Source organism: Artibeus jamaicensis, unplaced genomic scaffold (genome assembly GCF_021234435.1).
Source record: "Artibeus jamaicensis isolate MK-2021 breed Jamaican fruit bat unplaced genomic scaffold, CSHL_Jam_final contig_464, whole genome shotgun sequence".
Lineage (NCBI taxonomy): Eukaryota > Metazoa > Chordata > Mammalia > Chiroptera > Phyllostomidae > Artibeus > Artibeus jamaicensis.
In genome coordinates this window covers 10,707,249-10,730,446 of record NW_026521842.1, presented here as the reverse complement: position 1 = coordinate 10,730,446, position 23,198 = coordinate 10,707,249, and the positions used below count along the sequence as shown (strand labels likewise).

General features: G+C 43.8%; 1 protein-coding gene across 6 annotated transcripts in view; it reads left to right on the top strand.

Moving 5' to 3' along the window:
- WWOX (WW domain containing oxidoreductase) overlaps positions 1-23,198 on the top strand; it is an 894,507-nt gene that overhangs the window by 83,391 nt on the left and 787,918 nt on the right. The window lies entirely within an intron of this gene.

Genomic DNA, 23,198 nt, shown 5'->3' with positions numbered 1-23,198 from the left:
TCCCACTCTTGGAGGTCCTACCGTACCGTGGTACTTACCATTTTTTCCCTCCTTATTCTTCTCTTTTTTCTTTGTAGTTGTTTCTTATTTTTAATTTCATTATTTGAACAACTGGTAGTTGCAAAAAGAAAATAAAATATATTTTTCAACAACAGGCTTACTTTTAAAATTATTTGTCTTCATTTTGTTTTGACGTTCCAGTTCTAGCCACTTCAAGGTTGGTGAGATTTTTAGTCCCAGGGTCTCTGTCCATAACAACACATCTTATTTGTCACAGGGATGGCACATGGGTTTCAAACTATTGGAACTTCTTGCCTGAGAAGGACTCAGAAGCTGTCACCACACTCAGTGGAATAGAGCACTGTGATCAGTGACACCTGCTACAGACACGGCCAAGGAGACTTACAGCATTGCACACCCGATAACAATGAGGAGAGCGGCTGCTTAATGAAATCTGTGCAGATGACTCACACATATTACAGAGGAAAATTGTTGTTCACATTGCCTAGACTCCATCTTCTTCTTCTTTTTTATTGTGGTATAATTGACATATTAGTTTCAGGTGCACAACATAATGATTCACTATTTGTATGAGAATTCATCTGTTTTTAAATTCAGAATTTCATACATCATTTTCTTAATGTGTACACACACGTAGATCAGTCACACAGACTCAAAACTCTGAGTCCTCTGCTGCAGGCCTCTCTCTACTTTGACCTTAATGTCCCATCTGTTGTCCAGTTCTGTGGTCCCGTTTTCTCCAGTCTTCTCTCTAATCTTGTGGCAGCCACCCCGCCGGGCCCATGCTAGTAGCACTCATGTCCACTATAGTGCTGGGCGAGAGTATTCCTCAGGCATGGATCTTTAAAGCTCTGTGATGGTTCCCTGTTTTCCAACGCTAAAATTCTAAACTCCTTAAGCTACTCTTTTAGACCCTACGGAGATTTTGCCTTGTCTCTTCTCCCATTTATCATCTGTTGACACACTCACACAGTGGTGAAATTAAAATACCAACAATTCAGTGGATGGATGAATGGATGGATGGTCATATGGATGGATGCAGAGACGGAGCTTTCCCATCCCACCCTGTTGCTCTAGGTTATTTTTCCTATGTCTGTCTATCTTCCCTTCTTTTTTCAACAGTATCCTTCTAGGCCCAGCTCTTCCACAAAGGCTTCACCCCATCTTCAATCCTCATCACTGCAAAAGACCCCTCTGTATTCCAAACACTTCTGTTTTTTGTGTCACAATGAAGGGGTGTTATTAAAAACAAACGAGAGTATGTATCTGTGTTCTAGACACCCCCAGAGCAGTGATTTCCAGCATGATGTGCTCTGGCCTCTGGAAACATCATTATAGTTGTATGACAATGGTTCCGGTCTTTCTAATGCAAATAAATATTGGCTGTAAATGATAACATGTATTATGATAACATCGTACTACAACATTCAGATAACTGGTGCTAGAATATTTCAATATGTACTATGTGAAGTTCTCACGGTGCTGGTTCATTCGTTCGTAAGTCCATTTGTTCAGCCACCTACCATGTATCCCTTGAGTGTATTCAGTGCCCGCAGTGCCAGGTACTGTGCTTGTGCTAGAGGCCTGGAAGGAAACACAGGGGGTTGTGGAAGTGCACAGGAAGGGTACTAGTATTAGTTACCTATTGCTGCATAGCAAATTATCCCCAAAGGTACCTCCAAGGAAGCATTTATTATCTCCCAGAGTTTCTGTGGGTTAGGAATTGGGGGGTGGCTCTTTCTGGGTGGTCCTGGCACAGGCTGTCTCATGAGGTTGCTGTCGAGATGTCATCTGAAGGCTTGGCAGGGGCTGGAGGATCTGCCTTCAAGAAGCTCAACTACATGGCCGTTGGCTGGTGGCCTCAGTTCCTCACCACGTGGACCTCTCCACAGGGCTGCTGGAGAGTCCTTACAGCATGTCAGCTGTCTTCTTCTGCAGCAAGTGGTCCGAGAGTGAGAGACCACCGTGGAAGCCTCAGTGCTCCTTATGCCCCAGTCTGAAGTCACCCACTTTCACTTCTGCCACATTTAGATCATTAGCAGTGAATCACCTAGTTCCATCTGCAGTGAAGGGAATGGGGATTTGTCTGCACCTCTGGAAGGGAGGCTTGTCAAACAATTTGTAGGCCTGTTTGAAAACCAGCACATTATCAGCTGGTCAGTGGGAGAGGAAGTCAGAAAAGACTTGGTGGGAGAGGTGAGTTTTGGCTGAACTTTAAATAGTTACTAGGACTTAGCAAAGAGAAGAAAAGCAAAGAAGGGCTTTTCTTTTGCAGTCAGAGAGTGTGCCCTGGGCAAAGGTCTGGAGAACCAGGGGAGCAAAGGCACATCTGGAAAGACTGGAGGGCTTCATTCAGTCCAGCAGGAGCGTAGGAGAGAGTGTAGCAGGGAGTGGAAAGTGATGAAGGTAGATGGGACATCGGGGCATATCACAGAAGAGCCTTGATACCTTGCTAAGGTGCTTGTGTTTCATAATGAGGGCAAGGGGGAGGGTGGTTATTAAGTAGACAAGATTTTTTCTTGCTCCATTGAGCATGTGTGTGGGGGATGATCCTGGCAGCATTTGGAGCCTGGTCTGTGGAAGTTTGGCGCACAAGTCTCTTGCTGCTATCTATCAGGAACGTCGAAGGCCTGTGGGAGATGAGGGTAATGGGAGTGGATGACTTGGAGAGGGGTGAAAGGGGAGAGCAGTAGATTGGCCGAAAAGGGAAGGGAAGAACTCTAGGCTGCTTTCGGGTGGTGCTTGGATTGGTGTGCCTTTTCCTGGAATAGGGAGCACAGGAGGAGGAAGCAGGCAGGGAGGGAGGAGGAGAGAAATGCGTCAGTTTGGGTCCTGCTGAGCTGATGCCCCTGTGGGGAGGTCACATGGAGCAGTGGGGTCTTCAGTGTGGCACAGAGGGCGTGAACAGGCTGCAAGCTGCCTCCACCTCTACTGCCTCACATCCCAGAGGATATTGCATCATAAAGAGGGAGTCAGTTGTTTTTGTTTAAATAGGCTGTGTGCAATCTCATGCATTGATTCCAGGAACTCTACATTCTTATTTATTCTGATGAAGGACTGTCTGTTACCCCAGCGAGTAGGGACATTGTTTGACCCACTGGAGTGATCTATGACCTGAGGAATCTCGTTTGTTTCCCAGGAGCTCCAATGCTGCAGAGGCCTGAAGCGGGCCTCGCTGTCGGAGCATCACTGCCTTCCCTCCACCAGGACTCCAAACCGGGTCACAGACTGTGTGCTCAGACGCACACTGCGCCAGTGTTGGTTCTGCACCTGGAGATCTTGCAGGCACACGTCAGTGAGACTGTTAGGAGCACGCATCGGCGGGGGCGAGGGGAGAGGTTATCTTCTTCCCCGATCTCTTTCCTTTTACCTTTAAAAAACCGGACCATTTTCTGTACTGTTGACGCCCCAGCCATGCTATAAGATTATCTGATTTATTTTAAACAGAAGAGGAAACATTGTTGAGTTTTTTATGTTTGCACTGAAAAAATTATATTTTATCTGTTCCCAGCCATGGTTTTCTGACTGGCTTCCTCCTTTATGGATGTTTTATTCCTCCTTGGAGCTAAGACTGAGCTTGTTCTAATGGATGTTTCCTATGATGAGCCATGTATTGGGGAATCACTTAATTTTGTGTGCATGCTCCTCTAATTACCAAAAAGTCATCTTTGATAACAGTGTGGCGATAAGCAAGAGAGAAATAACACTTGACTAATTCTTTGCCCTTCTGTCTCTAGATCTGGAAATAAATGCTCTTAAATTTATGCATTCTTGGCCCTTTAGGAATCATAAAAACATACTCTTACATACATATGAAACAGCAAGAAACTGCATATATATTAAGAATCATGACCCTTAGGACTAGATAAGTCAAATTAAATCTCATAAAAATAAGTTATGGAAAATAAATATGTGGCACTATTATTTTTTCTTTTAGGGTCTACTTATTAATTTTGTCGTGTTTAATATGTTCCAGTTGCAAACAAAGGCATAAATGTATGCGTTCATTCCTAATTAATTTATGTAATTGGGTTTTATAAATTTAGGTGTTTAGGAAGCTGTGCATGACACACCCCATTTGCTGTGTGCTGTAGCCAATAAAGGCATAATAGAAAGAAATATAGTTTGAAGCTCACTTCAGTGGTAAATATAGATTAGTTGTAAATGATATCTTTGTAATGTTTATTTTAAATTTTGCAATGCTGCAGATTTCCCAAACATACCAATTAATGTTCTTATTTGAAATAATGACTAGTTAATTACTATAAATTCTAAGTGCTCTGTCTCTGACAATTAAAAAGTCTCTTACAGCTTTTGTTCGGTTCCCTGTGAGTTACATCAGGAGCCAGTACCGCATCGGGGAAAGAAGAGTAGGGGAGGGAGGAGGCTGTTGACAATGTGGGCAGCTGCGTCACTTCCAGTTTGGAATGGTCGTACCTGTGTGTGAGCACATCTAGGCACGTTTCTGTGTACTTTCCATTCATGCTAAACAGACATGAAACCTTGTCTGACGTGAAACAGACGTGAAAACCTTGAAACACCTTAAAGGTGTTTTGATTTTTTCGAAGTAGATTACAAATGATAATGCGATCAAATACACTGGGATAAAACCTGTAAATTTAAAATAGGTCTATTTGTCATCGTGATTTGGCTGTGACGTCACCCAGGATTGCAGTTGGGCAATGAACCCAACTCTGCAGCCTAAGAAAGACTAGCTGGCATGATTTCATCAGAAAGCAACTGGGTTTTAGTCAGTGCTTCCCGGTGCTTCATTCACTCACAGAGGGGTGGCCCTGTTCTTTCCTCACCTGGCACAAAAAAAAACCATGACAAATTCAAGTCACTGCTACCCTGCTTCTACCCTAGGCATTAAGCATTGTCAAATTCGTTTTTATGAATATGTTTAAACAGAAGAAGCTGTCTTTGGTCCAAAGCGAAACATATGCCTCTTTGACCAACAGCAAGCACAGGGAGCTATTTGAACACTGCATTGTATGCCTTTGAGAAATCCCTTGATTCACGGCATCCTTTGTAAATATAATACCTTCCATCCTGGGAGAGAGGATGTGTGCGGGGTCAATTGGGAGTACCTTTTGTGCCTTCCGTTCCCTGACTTATAGGTTAAAGGAGAATATTGGATTTGCTTATGAAAGTATGGGTTTGCTGAGATTAAAAAAACTTGGAATAATCGTGTCTGAATATAAATACTGTATGCGGAGTAAGTGTTATGGATCACATTTATGATGAAATATGTATGTCTTTCCAAGGGTAAGACCTTCATAATTCATTTATAAGTTACACTCCTTACCTTACATATAAGTAGTGGAATAGTAATTTTCTTCGTTCTTTCTGAAGAACTGTCACACAGGGAAGAAGAAAAGAAAAGATCAACTTTTCTCAAACAGCAGAATGCCATTCAGAGATAACTGAGAAAAAAAGTATGAGGGAAGAGCCAAAAAAGAAAAAAAAAAAAAAGCGTAGGTTCTGGTGATGCTGGAAAAATGACGTGTGAGCAGAAGTGCCAGACGCGGCGCTTCATCTGTTTTGTCGTGTTATGACAGAAATCATTACAAGTGTGATAGGTTTATTTATAAAGACTTGCTTCAATATTCAAAGTACATCTATTCTAGCATTCCTCATTTCGAGCCAGGCTGTGGATCAAGATGAAAGAAAAATTAAATTGTATATTGAAGGGCTGTTAATTGAGCTGTGCTGTATTTAACAGGGAAGCATCAGCTTCAGGCAGTCGATACCGCTGAGGATTTTCAATGTACTGCATCAGGAGACTGTCAGTTTGCTTTGGGGAATGCAAACAGAGCTAATGACAAAGCCTTGCAAACTTTGTTTGTTACTGCTGGTCTCTTTGGAAGGCGAGCCTGCATCTGCTCAGAGATGAAATCCTGCCTGCACCCGCTCCTAATGGAGCTAAATACTGCAGTTTCTTGCCGGAGGACTAATGACACACCGTTTAGTCACCCAGGCCTATTTCCTAAGGAGTCATTTTGGGGCTTGTTTAAAGTTTTTAATGTAAGGCCTCATATAATATTAGACTTCCCCCCTCTTCCTAAATCAATGTAAATTCAATTGCATTTCAGAGGGTGGCCAAGTAGTAGTTCATCATCTCTAATACTCATTTAAAAGTATTAGGTCTACCCAGTTATAATTCTCAAAAGTAGCCTATCAGTGGTTTAATATGTTATCTTCATTCTCTAAGGCAGTGTTAATTTCCTTTTGTAGTTAATCTATCCTACTACCAAATTTAGTATATTTATCGTTAAAGATTCTGTTAAGAGCTAAGTGATTTAAGTACATCTGGGATAAAGTGGCCTTGGCTTTAACTATGAAACAAATTTTCTTTATTTCATTCTCTTCACTGATAAATCCATAGTAACTGGAGGCACTTCTAAAATTGTGGGCAATTTGAGCCTCTAAAGTTTGATTAAAGATACTTCAGATATTCCTACTGAGAGGCTAGAGGGCTGAAAGGAATTTATTTTGAGTTCTCGTCCCAGCCCGGGCTTGGCACAGTGGGAGGGATGGCTGGTTACGGACTCAGTTCAGGTGCTGCAATTCGCTGGGGGTTCGAGGGGCAACGTTGCTTCTCAGAAAGGTGATGATGGAACCAGTGGAGCCCCCTCGTGGCCGTTGCCTGGGACTGACCCATCACAGGAAGTCCACAGACATGGCTTTGAAGGGCTTTTTAATTCATTCACTTATTTATGTATCAGTTATGTACAGTGGGCCTACTGTGTGCTAAACACTGCTTTTCTCAGGGTTGTTGGGGAAGGCTTTGTTGGTGAAGTGATATTCAAGCAGAGAGCCATGTTGGGAGAGCTGGAGACAGCCACACAGGTAGGAGATCACACACTTGAGCTCCTTGATAAAGCGCCTGTGGGTGTCGGCAGTCCTGGCCACCGTCACAGCTGCTGGTGCATGGTCCAGACTTTTGTTGCGGAGCACCAAGAGTGGCAACCTAGAAAAGTGTGCCGAGGCTTAATGCGCTAGTTCTGTTGACCACTGTTTTGGGATGAATCCTTATATTTGCCCTCCACCCCCAAATTTGTATGTTGAAGCCTTAATCCCCAATGTGATGGTGTTTGGAGATGGGGTTTTGGGGGAGCTTATTAGGGTTAGGTGAGGTCATGAGGGTGAGGCCCTGGTGGTATGATTAGTGCCCTTATAAAAAAGGAAGAGAAGGAAGGAAGAGTAGGTGGAGAAGGAATAGATTGATTCTTCTCCAAGGGCAGAGGTTGATAAATCTCAGTAGGTTGGAAAAGATGTAACCTCAGAGGAAAGGCTCACTAAGACTTTCTGAAGGGACTGGGGCCCTGAATCACAGTGACGTGCCAGGGGAAGTGAAGGATATGACCCCTTCTTGACTACATATGTGACCGGTATCGAATTCTAGAAGTCCCTGGGCACACCAGGCCAATTGGCTGGATTTGCATTCTTTAATTGAAATGTGGGACAGTCCATCTGTAACCCTTTTGAGATGAGTTGGTGAGAAAAGCCGGGTCCATTTTCTTGAACGAATCTGAATTAGGTCCAAGAAAGAAGGTGTGATGTAGGACTAAGGAGAGACATCACAGCCTAGGAGGCCATCCTGGCCCATCCTGGATAATTCATGAGCAGTCCTGTAATGTTGGGAGGCAAAATAGAGCCAACTTTGTGACAAGGAGGTGGAACACAGAAATGGGGCTCGAACTGGTTAAAATGGCTTTTACCAGTAAGGATACATTAGGTTGTGCTGCAGTGACAAACATCCCCAGATCTCAGTGATTTAACCCAATGAGCTTATTTTTTTGCTTATGATACCTGACCAAAGAGGGTGAAAAGGGCGGCAGGGGACTACATGTTAAAGTCACTCAGGGTTCCAGGATGACCTCACCACCATTTCTGACACATACCTCTGTTATTTTTGCAGTAGAGGGAAGGGTACATGGCAGGTCAGTGCCTGGCTTCTAAAGCTCCCACCTAGCAGTCCACAGTTGTGCCAACATTTGAGAGGACAGAGAAGTGCAATCCTACTTTGTGCCCCCAAGAATTGAAGAGCCATGACAATTGTGAGCAGTGTGACTGCCACAGTGACAATGGAAATGGCATTTATTTTTAATGTGGGTTAGAAAATAATTGGTCAGATATTGCAGGATTTCTTTCTTTCTTTTTTTTTTTTTAGCGGATGGAAAAGCGCTTACAGATTAAAAAAGACCTGGCATAGCACCTATGTTTTAAACAGAAGGAAAAGATGACATTGGGGATCAGTGACACAGAGATTTCACTTCTGTGCCATGACAAATACCAGGGAGATGTAATTGCAGAATGAAGCCGCAAATGTCTTACCCAGGGAACTAGGTAACAACCTGCTTGGCTTCATAAAGAAGGAATAATATCCAATTAGACTAAGTGTATTCGGTGCCTGAGTGACAAGCGGTGGAGACCTCAGGGCCTCTGGGGCCCCCAGGGCGGTTTCAGGAGGCTGTCTGAGACCTGTCCGAGAGCGAGGGGACGGGCAGCCTGCTGCAGAGAAGGGGCTGATCGGCATGTCACTCTCGGCACTAACCCCCCTGGCGTGGCTGCCTCAGCTCTCCTGAGCTCCAGAACATGTCCAGCCTGTGTTGCGGTGTGCACCTCTCGGCCACCAGGGCAGAGGTACTTTGCCGGGCAGATTCACCTCCCATCACTGCTGCTTGTGGCTGTGGCTGCACAGCTGTGCTCATTGCTGGTGCCTTGCCAGCTCCTGCACTTCATCTTGACTTCCTGTACCTTTGGGTCTCAGGATCCCTGTGTACGCCGCAGGCTTGTCCCTCAGAGTCACGGCTCTTCCTGGTGCCAGGTGTATCTGAGTGTTTTCAAGGTCAGACTGAGGAGTCCAAGTCCAAGCCCTGCCAGTTCCTACCCGTGTGATCTTTGGCCAACACTAAACCTCTCTGAGCTTCTTTCTTTATCTGTAAAATGTAGCTCATCATCGTTGCTACTGTCTCTTAGGGTTTTGTGGGGGTGAGATGATGACCACTGTAAGTCACCCAGCACGGTGTCTGGCGCTCAGTCAGTGTGAGCCTGTCATCGTCAGCCCTCTGTTCAAGTCTGATGTCCCCGTCCCCTGAAGCCACTTGACAGACCTCTGTCCCTTGGGACTGTACCTTCCTCTAAATAACCGTTGTTCACACTGATTGGTCCTTTGACTGTACTGCTTAGCACTTTGCTAATATCCATGTCCCAAGTCCCCAGTGTGGTGGCTAAGCCTGCTGGGACGAAGACAGCTCTTCGTTTCTTTGTGACCTTCATGCCTGGCTGTGCTCCACCCAATCGGGCCCTCTATCGATTTGGTTCATAGTTTGACTTTATGTCTTTGTTTGTTAATGAGCTGCCTGTCTTTGTGAAAATACGTTGAATACCTACAGTCAGTGAGTAAAGGTTACCCAGTAAATGTCCTCTGTGTAAACATTTGGACTGTGCTGAACTTGGGCTCAGTATATTTCAGTTCCATTGGTATGACAATAAATTGTATTTAATCCTATTCAGGTAGTTTTATACAGACATTTATGAGAGCGGGGTTAAATCAAGAGGCTGGTCCCTGATGTTTCAGCCAATGTGGACGGAAATCCACCAGTGTGAACCACGGAAGGGTTTGGTGGTAGATGCAGGGTATTGTGGGGGAAGGAGGGTTGGCAGGGGAAGGACCGCATCATGTTTGTCTTTGCTACGTAACTCTGTGTTTTTCTGGCAAATCGTGAAGTCCCATGGATCTCTTTCTTCCTCGGACCGAGTCCTTGCTGTGTGTCAGGTGCTGAGTTTAGCGCTGCGCAGGTAGCGTCTTGTCTTTCAATTGTTGTGACAATCCTTGACATGTTGGGACTGTTGTTATTTCCATGTTACAGACGAGCACAGTGGGCCTAGGGGAGTGAGCTGGTGTGGGATGGGGCCGCTAGGAAGAGGCCTGGCAGACACAGGACACATGCTGGTCAGGGCCCTGTCCAGGAGGCACGCCGCCCCTCTCAGCGGGGGCTTGTGTGTGCCATTTGATCCCAGTACACTTTTGATTCGGATTGGTTAAATGTGAACAGCTGAGAAGCAAAAGTCATAATAAAAACTGATAAAAGTAATCATTCTTTTTGTCTTTGTAACCCCCAAAGTCTGACTTAATTATTTGAAAGCAGATCGGTACTTTTCTCGGGCACCTGCCAGTCGCAAAGCCAGTGAGTTGACTGAGGTGCTGTGCCCATTGCACCCATCTGTACTCGTTTCCTCTGGCCACTGTGACAAGTGTTCCTTTATTACCTTATGGTTCTGTAGGACAGAAGTCACACAGGTCACATAGACCTAAAATGTAGGTGTCTGCAGGACTGTCTTCCTGTCTGGAGGCTTCGGGGAAAGCCCTCTTCCTGCTCTGTGGCCGCCCCACTCCTAGGCCGCGGGCCTGCCCTCAGGGCCAGCAACGGTGCAGCTCTCTGGCTTTCTTTTGTAGTCACGTCTCCCTCTTTCTTTTCTGCCCCCCTCTTCTATTTTTTAAGGATGCTTGCGATTACATGCCCCCCGCCCCCGATAATCTAAAGTAATCTTCTTATTTTAAGCTCTGCTAATGAGCAGTCCTTAATTTCATCTTTTGTCAACCATAATTTCATCTGCAGCCTGAATTCCCCTTTGCTGTAGTGTCCAGGGATTAGAACTCGAACGTCTTCAGGAGGTTACTCGGCCTACCGCAGCATGCTGGCTGCCCTGCACACACTGTAGTAAATACCCAGCCTGTCCGCCTGTGTCATGCTAGTCTCCCTCTCTGCTTCTCGGGATGTATGGGGTGGTTTGTTAGATGGTACCCAGAGTGAGGACACCATCGTTGGCTGGTAGAAACAGTGTTTATGCAGGTACGATCATGGTGGGGGTGAGGAGGACTAGATACAAGGAAGAGATACAAGGCAAGGAGGCAGTAGCCTTTGTTGGAACAGTACAAAGCAAATAAAGGGCCCCAAATAATTGCACAGGCCAGGGCGCTGCCGGAGATACAACACTGCCGTTTGTAAAGCCCTGCTGTGTTGACCAGGATCCTTGTCGACACAGGATCCTGTGAAGGTGCTGAGCCTTCTAGGCTACCCTGCCAGTTTTTGAGCTCCCGACCTTAATAGAGACCAAAAAACTTAACAGAGGCTCAGAAGAGAAATCTCCTACTGAAAGTTATGGGCCAGGTGTCATGCTAAGTGTTGCGCACATGCTTGAAACATTAAACATAAGACCCATTCGTTCATTCAGCAAACAGTTATTACACCTTCTGGAAGAGGGTGTTTAATATATAGGGGTACAGGGATAAATAATTCTGTTTGCCGGGGAGGCCGTGGAGACTCATCTTCTGCAGAGGTCAAGTTCCGAAGTCAGCATTTAAGCTGGAAACGGAGTGCAGTCCAATGACCCTCAAGGATCCTTTCAGACTTCATGCCCTTGGCAGCTCAGCCAGTTGAGAAACTCATATCCAGTTGCTTGTATTTCAGCAGTAGCCACCTCTTCCTTGGGAAGCAGAGCCCACCCCTCCAAACCCCTTCTACTTTTTAGGACCCCATCTCTCCTCCTGCCTTTGCTTTTTTTTTTAATGTCCTTGTCATTAAGAGGCCATTTGTTGGTGAACATCATGATTGGACCGGAAGAGGTAGCAAACAATCTTTTATTGAATTCCACTGTTAAATGAAGGCCACCACTCTGCTTTCTCTAAGGAAAAAATGTAATAATGAAGTTGCTAGATTGATGACCACAAGGCTTTAATATTTCCTCTGGAGTTTTGATGCCCACCGTGGTCTCCGCCCTGGAAGGTGCTGCCTCCTGGCTCAGAACGTCCTGAGCCAGGTGTGCCAAGCTGTGTGCATCTGCCTTTATGTGCCATCTATGAGACAGTGATTTTTATTCATTAGAGTTTTTGAGTCTAATTGTTTTTAAACTGCCACTGTTGTTTGTTAAAGATACAGATGTCTGGCCGTTGAGGAAAACAAGGTGAATTTATTGTCACAATTAGACGCTTCACAATTTGAAAACTTATCACTTAAATTGGTGAAGTGTCACTTTTATGCAGCTTGGTGTTTGGTAGTCCTCAGGGTCCAGGTCTGAGCTCCTACGCAATTTAACAAGATCTTGGTGAGATGAGGAAGTCGCACTTGACCAGACGTTGAGACAAACTGGATGGGATTGTCCAATTCCCTCCTGCATGGTAGACTAGGTGAAGGCACATAGGCCATAAATTGATTTTTGTGTAAGTCTTAAATTAAGTGGAGTAGAGTTAAAAAAAACAACAACTGGGTTTGAAGTTGACTTATATTAGTTCACTCCAAGGAAGTTAGTTAATATGTTAATGTGAATCTAGATGAACATTAATTGTTTTTCTCGTCATGTTTGTTGGTGCTGTCTGCTGATCTCTGGGTAACCAAGAACAAGTCATAGGTTTTGTTTTTCTTATTTATAGGCATTAAGCCATATCCTTAAAGTGTAAAATAAAGCTGACAAAATGCACGGCCTGATAACAACAACAAATCTAATCTAAAGTGACACGGGGAGACTCTCCTAGACATTTTTCTCTTTAATGTAACATGACTTTAAATTGATGCAGCCCCACAGTGATTGAAAAACTCTCAGAGCTTGTCTCCTATGATTACATTTCTGATCTGTACAACTTAATTTTTTAACTCGGTGGGTCTCAGCTTTGCGAATGAACAGTTTTTTTTGCTTTCTCTCTTACTTTATTTGGGAAGAGAGTTTATTTGGCCATCAGGCAACCAGAGCTCTGTTATCATGGGAAATAGTGAAAATTTGTGCAACAGCAAATCCCACGAGAATGTGTCACAAACTGTGTGCCTCCAAGAGACTGCATGTCTCTTTCTACTTTTTCTTTCTTTCTTCCCTTCCCTCCCCTCCCCCTCCCCTCCCCTCCCCCTCCCCCTCCCCTCCCCCCCCTCCCCTACCCCTCCCCTCCCCCTTCCCTTCTTTTCCCTCCCATGTCCTTCCCTCTTGACAGTGGAAATGGTTGTACATATCTGGGAATATACTAAAAACCATTGAACTGTGTGCATGAATTAATTGGTGGGCACATGAACTATGTCTCAAAGAACCTGTAATATTTTTGTTAAAAGTATTTCTTGAATTATCATCAGTATGATTTTCTCTAAAGAGTATTTTGATGAATTCCAATTTAATTTAAAATGGGTTACTTTTCCATGGTACAAGGTAGTGCCTGGTGATGGCTAACTTTAGTCTGTTCAGAACACTCACTCAGAATCTTTATCCAGTGTTGTCCGCAGTGTGCTGGGAGTGTGTCTGCTGTTTTCTTCAGTTGGGAGTTGTGTGTTTTGGGCCTCATACGTGATATCCATGACTTTCATGGGTACGAAGGCCAGTCATGTCATGGATGCTTCCATTTAAGCAAAGTGATAACATAAACTTGTCTCCTTTTTTTAAAAAAATATTTTATTTATTTATCTTTAGAGGGGAAGGGAAGGAGAGAGGGAGAGAAACATCAATGTATGGTTGCCTTTCGTGCATCCTCTGCTGGGAACTGGCCTGCAGGGAACTGGTCTGCAACCCAGGCATGTGCCCTGACTGGGAATTGAACCTCGATTGTATGGTTCTCAGGCCCGTGCTCAATCCACTGAGCTACACCAGCCAGGGCCAAACTTGTCTCCTTTTGATTTCATGTCCTCGTTCATGCAGTTCTCCTGTTACTCCAAAGCCTTAGCTTCAAATCTGACTGTTTATTCAGCTTGAGCAATCACTAAAGCGAACAGCGAATACCTAAGAAACACGCATTTTGGTTATAATTGTATTACTGAACCATCCAAAAGGCCTTCTAACTATTCTTTTTCACCAGTCTCCAGTGATACCCTCAGATCATAACTAGAAAATGAAAACTTTCTGTTTCATTTTACAATCTTTTTTTTAACTCAGCTGTTTTAGCTTGGGTATTTAATCTTTGCTATGGCTATTAATAATTGTAATTTTTATTTGAAATATGCTTAATGTTTTCTTATACAAGACAAGAAATTTGGGGAGAAGAAAACCATATACATGAATTTTTTTTAATAAGAAAAGCAATTTATGGGTGGTGGTACAACCGGGACCAAGAAGACTAAAAGGACCCAAATGACCATTCTGAGGTCCAATGTGGTGATGAAGTTTCAGGGTAGAGACATTGTTCTTATAGGAAACTGTGCTTATAATTTTTCTCCTCACCTGCTATTTGCTCCAGTAATTTCCTTTCAGGCTTATTCTAAAATCCAGATTCAAAAATCCACTGAGAAGCTTGGGTTTATTACTTGAAGGAAGAAACCTTTATTCAAAAATTTTAACCATTAGATCCTTATATCTTTAGATTCTCTAATTTCTTTTTCTCATCCAAATGTACCGTATATCTTTAAGCAGGTGAATCCTGGAGTAGGTTTTATTATATATCACACCACAGAGTTAAGCTTAGTTCCTTCGGATTTTAAAAAATCTCTAGAGCTTTGAGAATGACTTTGAAACACTCTTTACTGTTGGAGCTTAAAGAAAATAAATCTCGAATGTCCTCTGTATTAATTCACTTGCTTGGAAAGTTAGAGATTAAAGGGTTTAGTGGGATTTTTATATTTTCTATAATTTCTGTTTGTCTTAGAATAAACTGTTCTTTGTATGGAGTGGTGCAGTGTCCATAAAACAGAAACATTCCATTATTGAGGGAATAAGGACAAAATATAATATAAATGCATAACACTTCTTATAGCTTTTTTTTGGTATTAGATGTAAAGAAGGTAACCAATAACTTCAATTAAGTGCACTTGGAGGAGAGCAGCCCCCATTTGTTGAACTCTGCAGACAGAGGCTTGCATGTTTTCCTTTTACAAGGAAGCTTTAATTTTTCTTCAGAGGCCACTTTTAGCAAAATGAGGGGAGAAAAAGAAGTAGGTATGAAAATGAATCACAACATGAGGCGGGACCCATGTACTCTGTAGCCTTTCTAATATTCTGGTACCTGGAACTGAGGTTACTAATTAATGTTACCCAAGAGCTAACTCTGATGAAATGCTAGATATAATGCAGACATTGAGTTGGACTGGTGTGTGATTATTACCATCCATTCATGGGCGATCCTGTGTTTAGAGGATTTGTAATTTGGCTTTGACATACTGCTCTCTGACTTCATACACTTATGCGTATGGGTCTCACCTTCCTCCAGAACCGTATTTCCAAACCTGACTTTGTTTATTCAGTTTGGGTAATTTATTGGCCACTAATTCTCTTTTCTTAATACATAATCTCTTTGCTGAATGCTCTTTCTATCATGCTAACCAAGGAGAGTAAGAGCTAAGCTACAGGACTGGAACTTGGAACTTTGGCCAAGAAAGGAAAGTCAAAGCATTTCAGCTCCAAAAACAGCCTGTGAAGTTCACTGCAAATGCTCTCCCTTCCCAGCGGTGAATGGAGAATGTTTGGAAGTCACCAAAATCATTGTGTGACCTGGAGCAACAGCAGGCCTCTTCTTCCTGCTCGATGGCTGAAATGGCCACCGGAAGAGAAGCTGGCGAACTCCCAGGGGGCAGAGAGGGGCAGAGCTGGCTCCTGGGACGTTCGAGGGAAGCCAAGTGTTGTTTTCCAGTTCACTTCTAGCATGTCTTTCTTCAGGGCCAAGGGCCCAGCTGTGCCTCATTAGGAGCGAGAGTTTGGCTATGACACCACTTAATAATAATAATAAATAAGAGAAAGCAAGCAAGAAAAAGAAAAGCCTACACGGCTAAATGGCAATATAACTCGGGATAACCTGTGTCCAGAATCTTTCATGCCATATAATGAGCGTGCCAATTGCTAGCTATAAGGAGAAAAAAAATCACATCGTTTGCAGCAGTCAACTTTTTCCAGAAGAAAGATAGAGAAAAAATATTTTGCAGACAAGAATACTGGCGGTACCTGTTAACTTTGGGCACAGTGCATGTGTCAGCCCTGGAAAGCGAGTCCCCGTGAACAGCACTTTCTACCATTTAATCAGGCTGCACCCCGTCGTATTTATAGCCCTGGTGAGTTGGCCCATTGTTACAAGATGAAATTGTGATGTTCAGCAGTTTATACCTTGGGAGCTGGGAGCGTTTCTCCACGGCGAATTTGTAATATTAATTGGCCATGTCAGTTCGTGACAAATGTAGTGACATCTATTTCAAGTATTTCAGTTTTATGGTGCTGAAAAAGTGACACGCGCTCGAGATAAGTAATCTCACAAAAGATCTTCACGCTGCCTGTGTAGCGCTTTCAGAACTGGCTCTCAGAGGAGACGCAGAGGGGCGGCGGGTTCGGGGGCTGGGCCCTTGCTTTTGCTGAAGGCTGAGAAGAGGGCTGGAGGGCGGAGGGGAGAGACGCAGCCCCTATCGTCTCCCACACAGCCTCCCACCCCGCCTCCTGAGGTGCCTCTGAGGCTCTGGCATGGGCTCTCCTGCCAAGGACGTGTGCTTGAGACCATCACTTATTTGATGGGGCCAGCTGCTGCTTAGTGGCCATGCCCTTAGTAACCAGGAAATGGTGCCTTTCTTCCTGTGTGCAGTGGTTCTGGTCCAGGGACTCTTCTGCCTCCCTGTCCTCTACCTCCCCCGCTTCCCCAGGACATTTGGCAATGTCTGGAGGCACTTTGGTTGTCACATCTTAGTGGGGAATGGGGAGCTGTTGGCATCTGGTGAGTCACGCCAGCCGCTAGCACGTACTTCAGTGCACAGGACAGGCCCCGCAGCAAGTAATTGCCCGGCCCCAGAGGTCAGCCGTGCCGGGGCTGAGAAACCCTGCTCTTGTGTGGAACATACCCTTTTGTGCTTTTCAACCTTGGCTGGTCCTCCGGAGACTGATGTGGCCAGCGTGAGGGATGCTGAAGTTCCTGGGCGAGGCTTCTGGAAAGAGATGGTTGCCGAGCTATTGGGGGAAAGGTGCTGGAGCCCAACTCAGTGGACACATTTGTGAATGGAGCTGAGAAATTGCTTTCATATGGCTGTTATGACAACAGAGTTTCCAAAACAGCAGCAATGTGACAAAATAGTCTTTTATGCGTCTAGAGAGAGTATATTCATAGAATCGTGTAACTAGCCTTCTCCGTATGTCTAGGGTATAGAAGGTGTTAGTGTTCCTGTTTTACAGATGAAGAAACTGAGGCACACACTGATTAAGTGACTGCCGAAATCCCGCGATTTCCCTGTGGAGACGAAGGGAGGAAGGATTGCCAGTGGGATGCAGCATCTCCATTGCTTTTCCTTCTCTCTCAAGTGGCACAATTTTGGGGGGGATTATTTCACATATATTGTTTCTGATATCACCAACATATATGCTTGTAAAACATTTTAAAATATAGGCAGGTCAAAAAAAGAAAATAGAATTGTCCTGGAAACTGCCCTTTTCCTCCTAACAGTATTTCTGTGCTATTAAATCTTTCAGCAGGATCGTTTTTAGTAGCTGCCCGATGCCCTAATATATGAGCGGGCCGTAATTTATTTGACCAATCCCTTGTTGTCGGAATGCAGGTTATTTACAGTTTTTCCCTATTGTAAACGGAATTGCAATGAGTGTCTTCGTAGCACACATCAGTCAGTGATTACCGAGTGCGCCTGGAAGCGCTGGTTCCGAGGATGCCAGCAGGCTTTGAGATAAACTGCTACGTTGCCCTCTTGAAAGATTGAGAGGCTACTTCCCTGTATCTTCAGCAAGGAAAAGTATCATTTTCTAAGCCAAGTTGAATCTAATTTCACTGTGCCTTTCTTTCCTTGATTATTAGTGGAGCTGAACAGTTTTTTAGGTACTTATCAACAATGTCTTCTTTTGAGAATGGTCGGTTTGTGTCCTTTGACTGATTTCTGTCACGTGTCTTTATGTATCAGGTAGGGGTATTAATCCTTTCTTGCATCTATAACAGGTATTTTCTTTGGACCTTTGCCTTTAAAAAATTTTTATATTTAATTTTAATGTAGTCACACCAATCAGCCTGTCCTCTAATGTTTCTGCTTTTAGTTGTTATACTTTAAAAGTCCTTCTTCACTGTAACATTGACATTAGGTTCACTTGCATATCGTGTTAGACGCTCCTGCCTTTGGCCTTGAAATCATTACACTCATTGTTTGTTTGTTTTGCCATGAGGAGTTGAATGAGAATCTCGCTTCTTTCCCCTAGCATCAGTTATGGAATAACTTATTCCTTCCCCAGCAGATGTACCTGGTCTGATTAAGAAGACTGCACTTTAATATGATTATTCCATCTCAATTCATAAAATATTAGATTAACAAGTCAAAACTCTGACATCCTATTTAAAATTTTTTTTGCTTCATTTCTAAACAGTGCACCTTTTTGAATTCTATTCTCCATTTTATAATTTTACTCACTTCCACGTATATCATATTTAAATATTGTATTTTCCCACTTGAGACTGTAACAAACCATTTCAGTGCTGCCACTGCATTCACTGCTAATTCTGCATCTAAAATAATAATAACAACCAAACAAAGTCAACAGAGCAGGACAAAAAAACATGGCATTTGGCTCACTTCGAGAAGGGGAGCATAAACTGCTCAATTATCTGTTCCTCAGCAACATCTGTGTGTCTTTAAGAGGTTAGTGGAGTGAATGGTCGAGATTTATACTCTTAAGCATTCAGAGATGAGCCCCCTGGGCTACTGTGCTCTAATCCCACCCCCTGGGGTTGGCGGTTACGTTTAATTCAGTTTGAAAATGGCACCAAGCCTGATACTGTCTCTCCATTTAAGGGAGGGGTTCCTACCAGCACTGTGAATCTCCAGCTCTGATGTCTGAAATCTCAGCATTCTCAGGGATGTGTATTCTGCCAGGAAAATCGTAACAGTGATTTTCTTGGTGCTGCCTGGAAAATACTAGAAACAAACTTCCCTTCTCTCCTTCCCTCCTCCGGATGTTTTCCAGGGTAGCTCAGGCCTCACTGCTGAGCTGCCGCTCTTGTAGACAATCACAGCCTAACCAGCATGTGCATCTGGCCTCCTGCATGGTCACACCGAGTAGGTAATGCAGGCCAGGCAGAGCTGTGCTGTGGCTCTGACGGCTGGGACTGCACTCTTCAAAGGTGCAGTTTCCCTGTGTCAGCCACAGGAAATGCGTTTCCCCTGACCCGACCAGGCTGTTAAGAGCTGTTCCCGGACATAAGGACTTCATGTGGACAGATTCACATCGCTTCCGTTTTATGCGCCCCTTGCCTGCTAAATGTTTAATAAAGTAAATGACTTCGGACACAAAGAGGTATTTATATTAGCACGTACGTACACTCTTTTGGTTCTCAGTGCAGATGGTGTAACTTTTTGTGTTACACTATCCTCAGTGCTGTGGAATCTTTTCATCTACATTTGTAGTCACAGTCAAGCAGATCCTTGATATTATTATAGAATCATTTTATTTGTGGAATCGTTTTCTTGTCCATTGTTCATTTTTAACCTCAGCTAAACACCCTGAATTTACCTTTTGTGAACTGTATACTGTAGGATTATACAATTTGTAACTGAATAAGAACAATTTTTTACACAAATTTGAGGGACTTGTCATCATGTAATTCAAGGCTTTACTTAAGAAGTCTTGAGAGCTAGACATGTGTTACCCGACCATCTTCACCCATGTGCCATAGTTCCTTCCTGCTACCGTCTCACTGATTAGTCCCTTAGAATAGATGGTGATCAATGGAAGATAGGATGTTTTTATCTCTTCGGAAATGTATATCATTCATCTAATGCTGGTTGCTGCTTTCTTGTGTATAAACACCTCTGGGAAATGTTTGCCTTGGTTTGCGCTTAAATCTCTGTGTTCACCGGACCTCAGTATTGCCTCTTGTTGATGGGCTATTCTTTAGAGAAAGAGGGACCTAGGGAGGAGTTATTCAGGTAGGAAAACAAACGTGCACTCAGGTTGTAGTTGGCCCAGACGTGGCCATGGGTAGAATTTTAGGCTTTTTTCTATTCCATTTCACCACAAGATGTCACCAGGACACCACACCAACATGGCCTGCGGAACACCTCTCTGGCCAGTAGAGTTATGGCCATCCAGTAGCCTCTGCCTGGGGCCATGGGGAGGGTGGGCCAGGAAGGAATTCCGTCCTAGGGCACTGGGGGGCATCATTACCAGTACCTTGATGCTCCCCCCTCTCCAGGGGCCCATCTTTTCCATCCTTTGTATGAAGAGCAAGGGCAGGTAATAGGACACAAGGAGGTCATCACAAAGCCCAAGGTGTCTTGTGACCCCTGAAACCTTGTCTTTGCTGCATGGGAAAGCAGGCCCCAATGGGGAGAAGACCCCAGGTGCACGATCAGTTTCCCCCCACACAGACATTGGTGAATGGATGGGAATCACATTCTCTTAGATGAAAGAGGGTTTCTGATGACTTAAAAGTGCACAATTTAGGCCTTTTAAAATTTGAGCTTTTTGATGAATGTTGTCAGTTGATAAATATAATATTGAGGTTTCATTTTTCATGGTTTCAGTCTCAGCTGGCCGATCATTCATTTCTGCTGTCCCCTCTGGAGTTGTGGGAAATGCCCCACCTGGGCGGGGAAGGTGGGGGCCTGGAGAGGGGGCCCTGCTGGGGGGCCTTTTGGTCGTGAGCTTGTGTGTGTGTTTTGAGTTTTTCATGGTGCTTAGGTAGAAAGTCAAATCTAATAGGCCTCTCATTGGTTGCCTGACATCTACTCAGTATTTTAATTCATTTGTTGTCCTGCATTTTGCCAGGGCTGGTTTGTTCTAAGAAGCTTGTCATTTGACTCAATGAAATAATACCAGTGTGTCCCGTTTGCATAGCACTGACTGTGGGACCCTTCCAGCATGTGATTGCATGTCTGCTTAGTCACTCCTGTTGGCTGAGTTTAATATACCAGAAGGGCAGATGTGAATTCTCCATTGCAAGTGAAATTAAGATGTAAGTATCACTGCACAGCAAGACTCCATACATAGTTTTTGAAGGAACAGAGAAAGGGAGGACCAGGACTGGAACTTCAGATTCCTGATTCTTGATCAAATTCCTGATTTGTGATCAAATTGTTTTTCTTTTTAATTCAAGTAGGGACCTTAACTTTTATCATTACCATTTTATGATTTAACCTACATTTGGCCCTTTAGAAATATAGTTGGTTCTGTAATGATTTTTTAAAATAACAACACGGGCTCTTTGAAACCTCCTGTGTTTTTACAGGACTTGCCCAGAGTAGCCTGATGAAGCAGTCGCCCCTGCTCCTGGAGTGTCTGCAGGTCTCAGATTCCCAGCCCATGTGCCGGTTTTGGGGTGAAGCGGGCTGTGTCAGTGTCCGTAGTTCACTGAAGCCACAACCCTGTGGAAGGCCATCAGTGAGACCTTAGCAGAGGGCCTCCATCAGGGCCACCTTCCCGCTCCGAGTTCTAGCAGCTGATGCTTTATCCCTCACTCTGCCCCATTCCCGATAGCACCGCCTTGAAGTGTTTCTTTCCCTTCTTGGTTTGTAGTTTAGCATCCTCAAATCCACCCCAAAATAAGCTTCTAGGGAAGGTTTGGGAAATTCTTTGAATTACAGAATGACGAATAGTAGAAAGGTCTACGTATAGTCATGGCTTGGATGCTATAATGAACTTACAAAAGGCCAGGTCCAGGAGTTAGCTGTGTCCATGTTGTCTCCGGTGGAAATGAACATGAACATGATGTATGCAAGAGTTTGATCGGTACAGTCTTTGATTGGTCTTGTTCGTGGCAGCAGGCCTGGGAAAACAATTTGGAATTTCAAGTGTGGGAAATTATGAAAAAGTAAACCAACAATGCATTTGGGTGATATTGATCAATATGCTTACCTGGTGATATACCACTCTTACTGTGTCTTTGAGTTACCTTAGGTAGTTGATAAAACCTTGCAATGAGAATACTCAACTGCTGAGTACCTTTTGTCAGAGCTGTGGATAATTTGCAAGGGTTTTCAAATGCAAACATTGTTTTCTCCAGCTGAGAAGCATGGTCTCAGATCTACTTCCAAGGTCAGTGTGAAAGGGAATGTAAATTCACTTTGAGCAGGGGTAGCATGATTGGGAAAATTAATCAGGTGGGGGCCTAGACTAGGTGTCTGATGGAGGGGAAGGGACAGATCAGGATGTGTTCTCAAATCAATAATATATATTTTCCAACCATTTCCATTATCCACGGCATTCCTTATCATTTTAGTGCAGAAAGTGGAGAGTTGGTTCAGTATTTTTAAGGCGCTCCGTGACTGCATTTAGGTAGTGGATTTAACAGGTATCATTATCCCTTATTTAAGCCCTGGCTATCATGCGCAAGTCTGCTGCTGGGAGTCATCACTGGTGTTTGTGGATTTTATTGGAAATGCCCAGAGAGCAAGGAGACAAGAACGTGAACTGACAGCATTGATGATCCTGGCAGCTTGACATTACCCAAATGTTTTGTTTGGTTTTACTCCGGACGTTTTTTTTTTTTTTAAGAGATGGGGTAGCAGAGGGAGGTTTCCTCTTGCAATTTTCCTTTCAAACTGAGCTCTTTCACAGCCTTTATAAACTCTTTTATGGATTTTGCTCACTAGTTGAGCAAGAGTTACTTATGAAACGTGGCTTAGGCATTTTCACCACGTCCATTACAAATACATATATTACTATGCTTTGCACATTTGCCACTTAGGATTTCTGAATACAAATTAATCAACCTGCATCTGTGAATAACAATAAAACACATGATAATGTACCTGTAGAAATGAGGGCATTTGAAATCTGTTCTCAGGTGGCTGGCAAAAATAGCCAGCCACAGTGTTGCTACCTATTTTCCATAATTGCGCTGCTTTGCCTTTGCTTAGTTAATGTGTTTAATAAACTCCCCTGCAGACTCTAAATGCTTAAATTTCGTTTCTTTTTGTCTTTATGGTGTTTATCATTGTTAACATGGCATCAGAGTAGCTCAACTTTTACATCATGATAAATTCATAACCCCAGAGAAGGCAGAAAGCATAATTATTATCAATCGCCTCTCTCCCAGAATTGCCATTGGCTGAGCAGAGCAATATGTGAACTTCGGGAGTAGCTGATTCAGAGAAATCCAGGGTTGGCACTGGGCCCACCTCGACTGCACTGCTGCTGTTCAGAAGGCCTTCCCATTGGGCTTCCCTTCGAGTTTGCCCGTGCAGTGAATTCTGCGAGGCAGGTCAATATTTTACGAGGCCTAAACTTTTTTTTCCCTACAC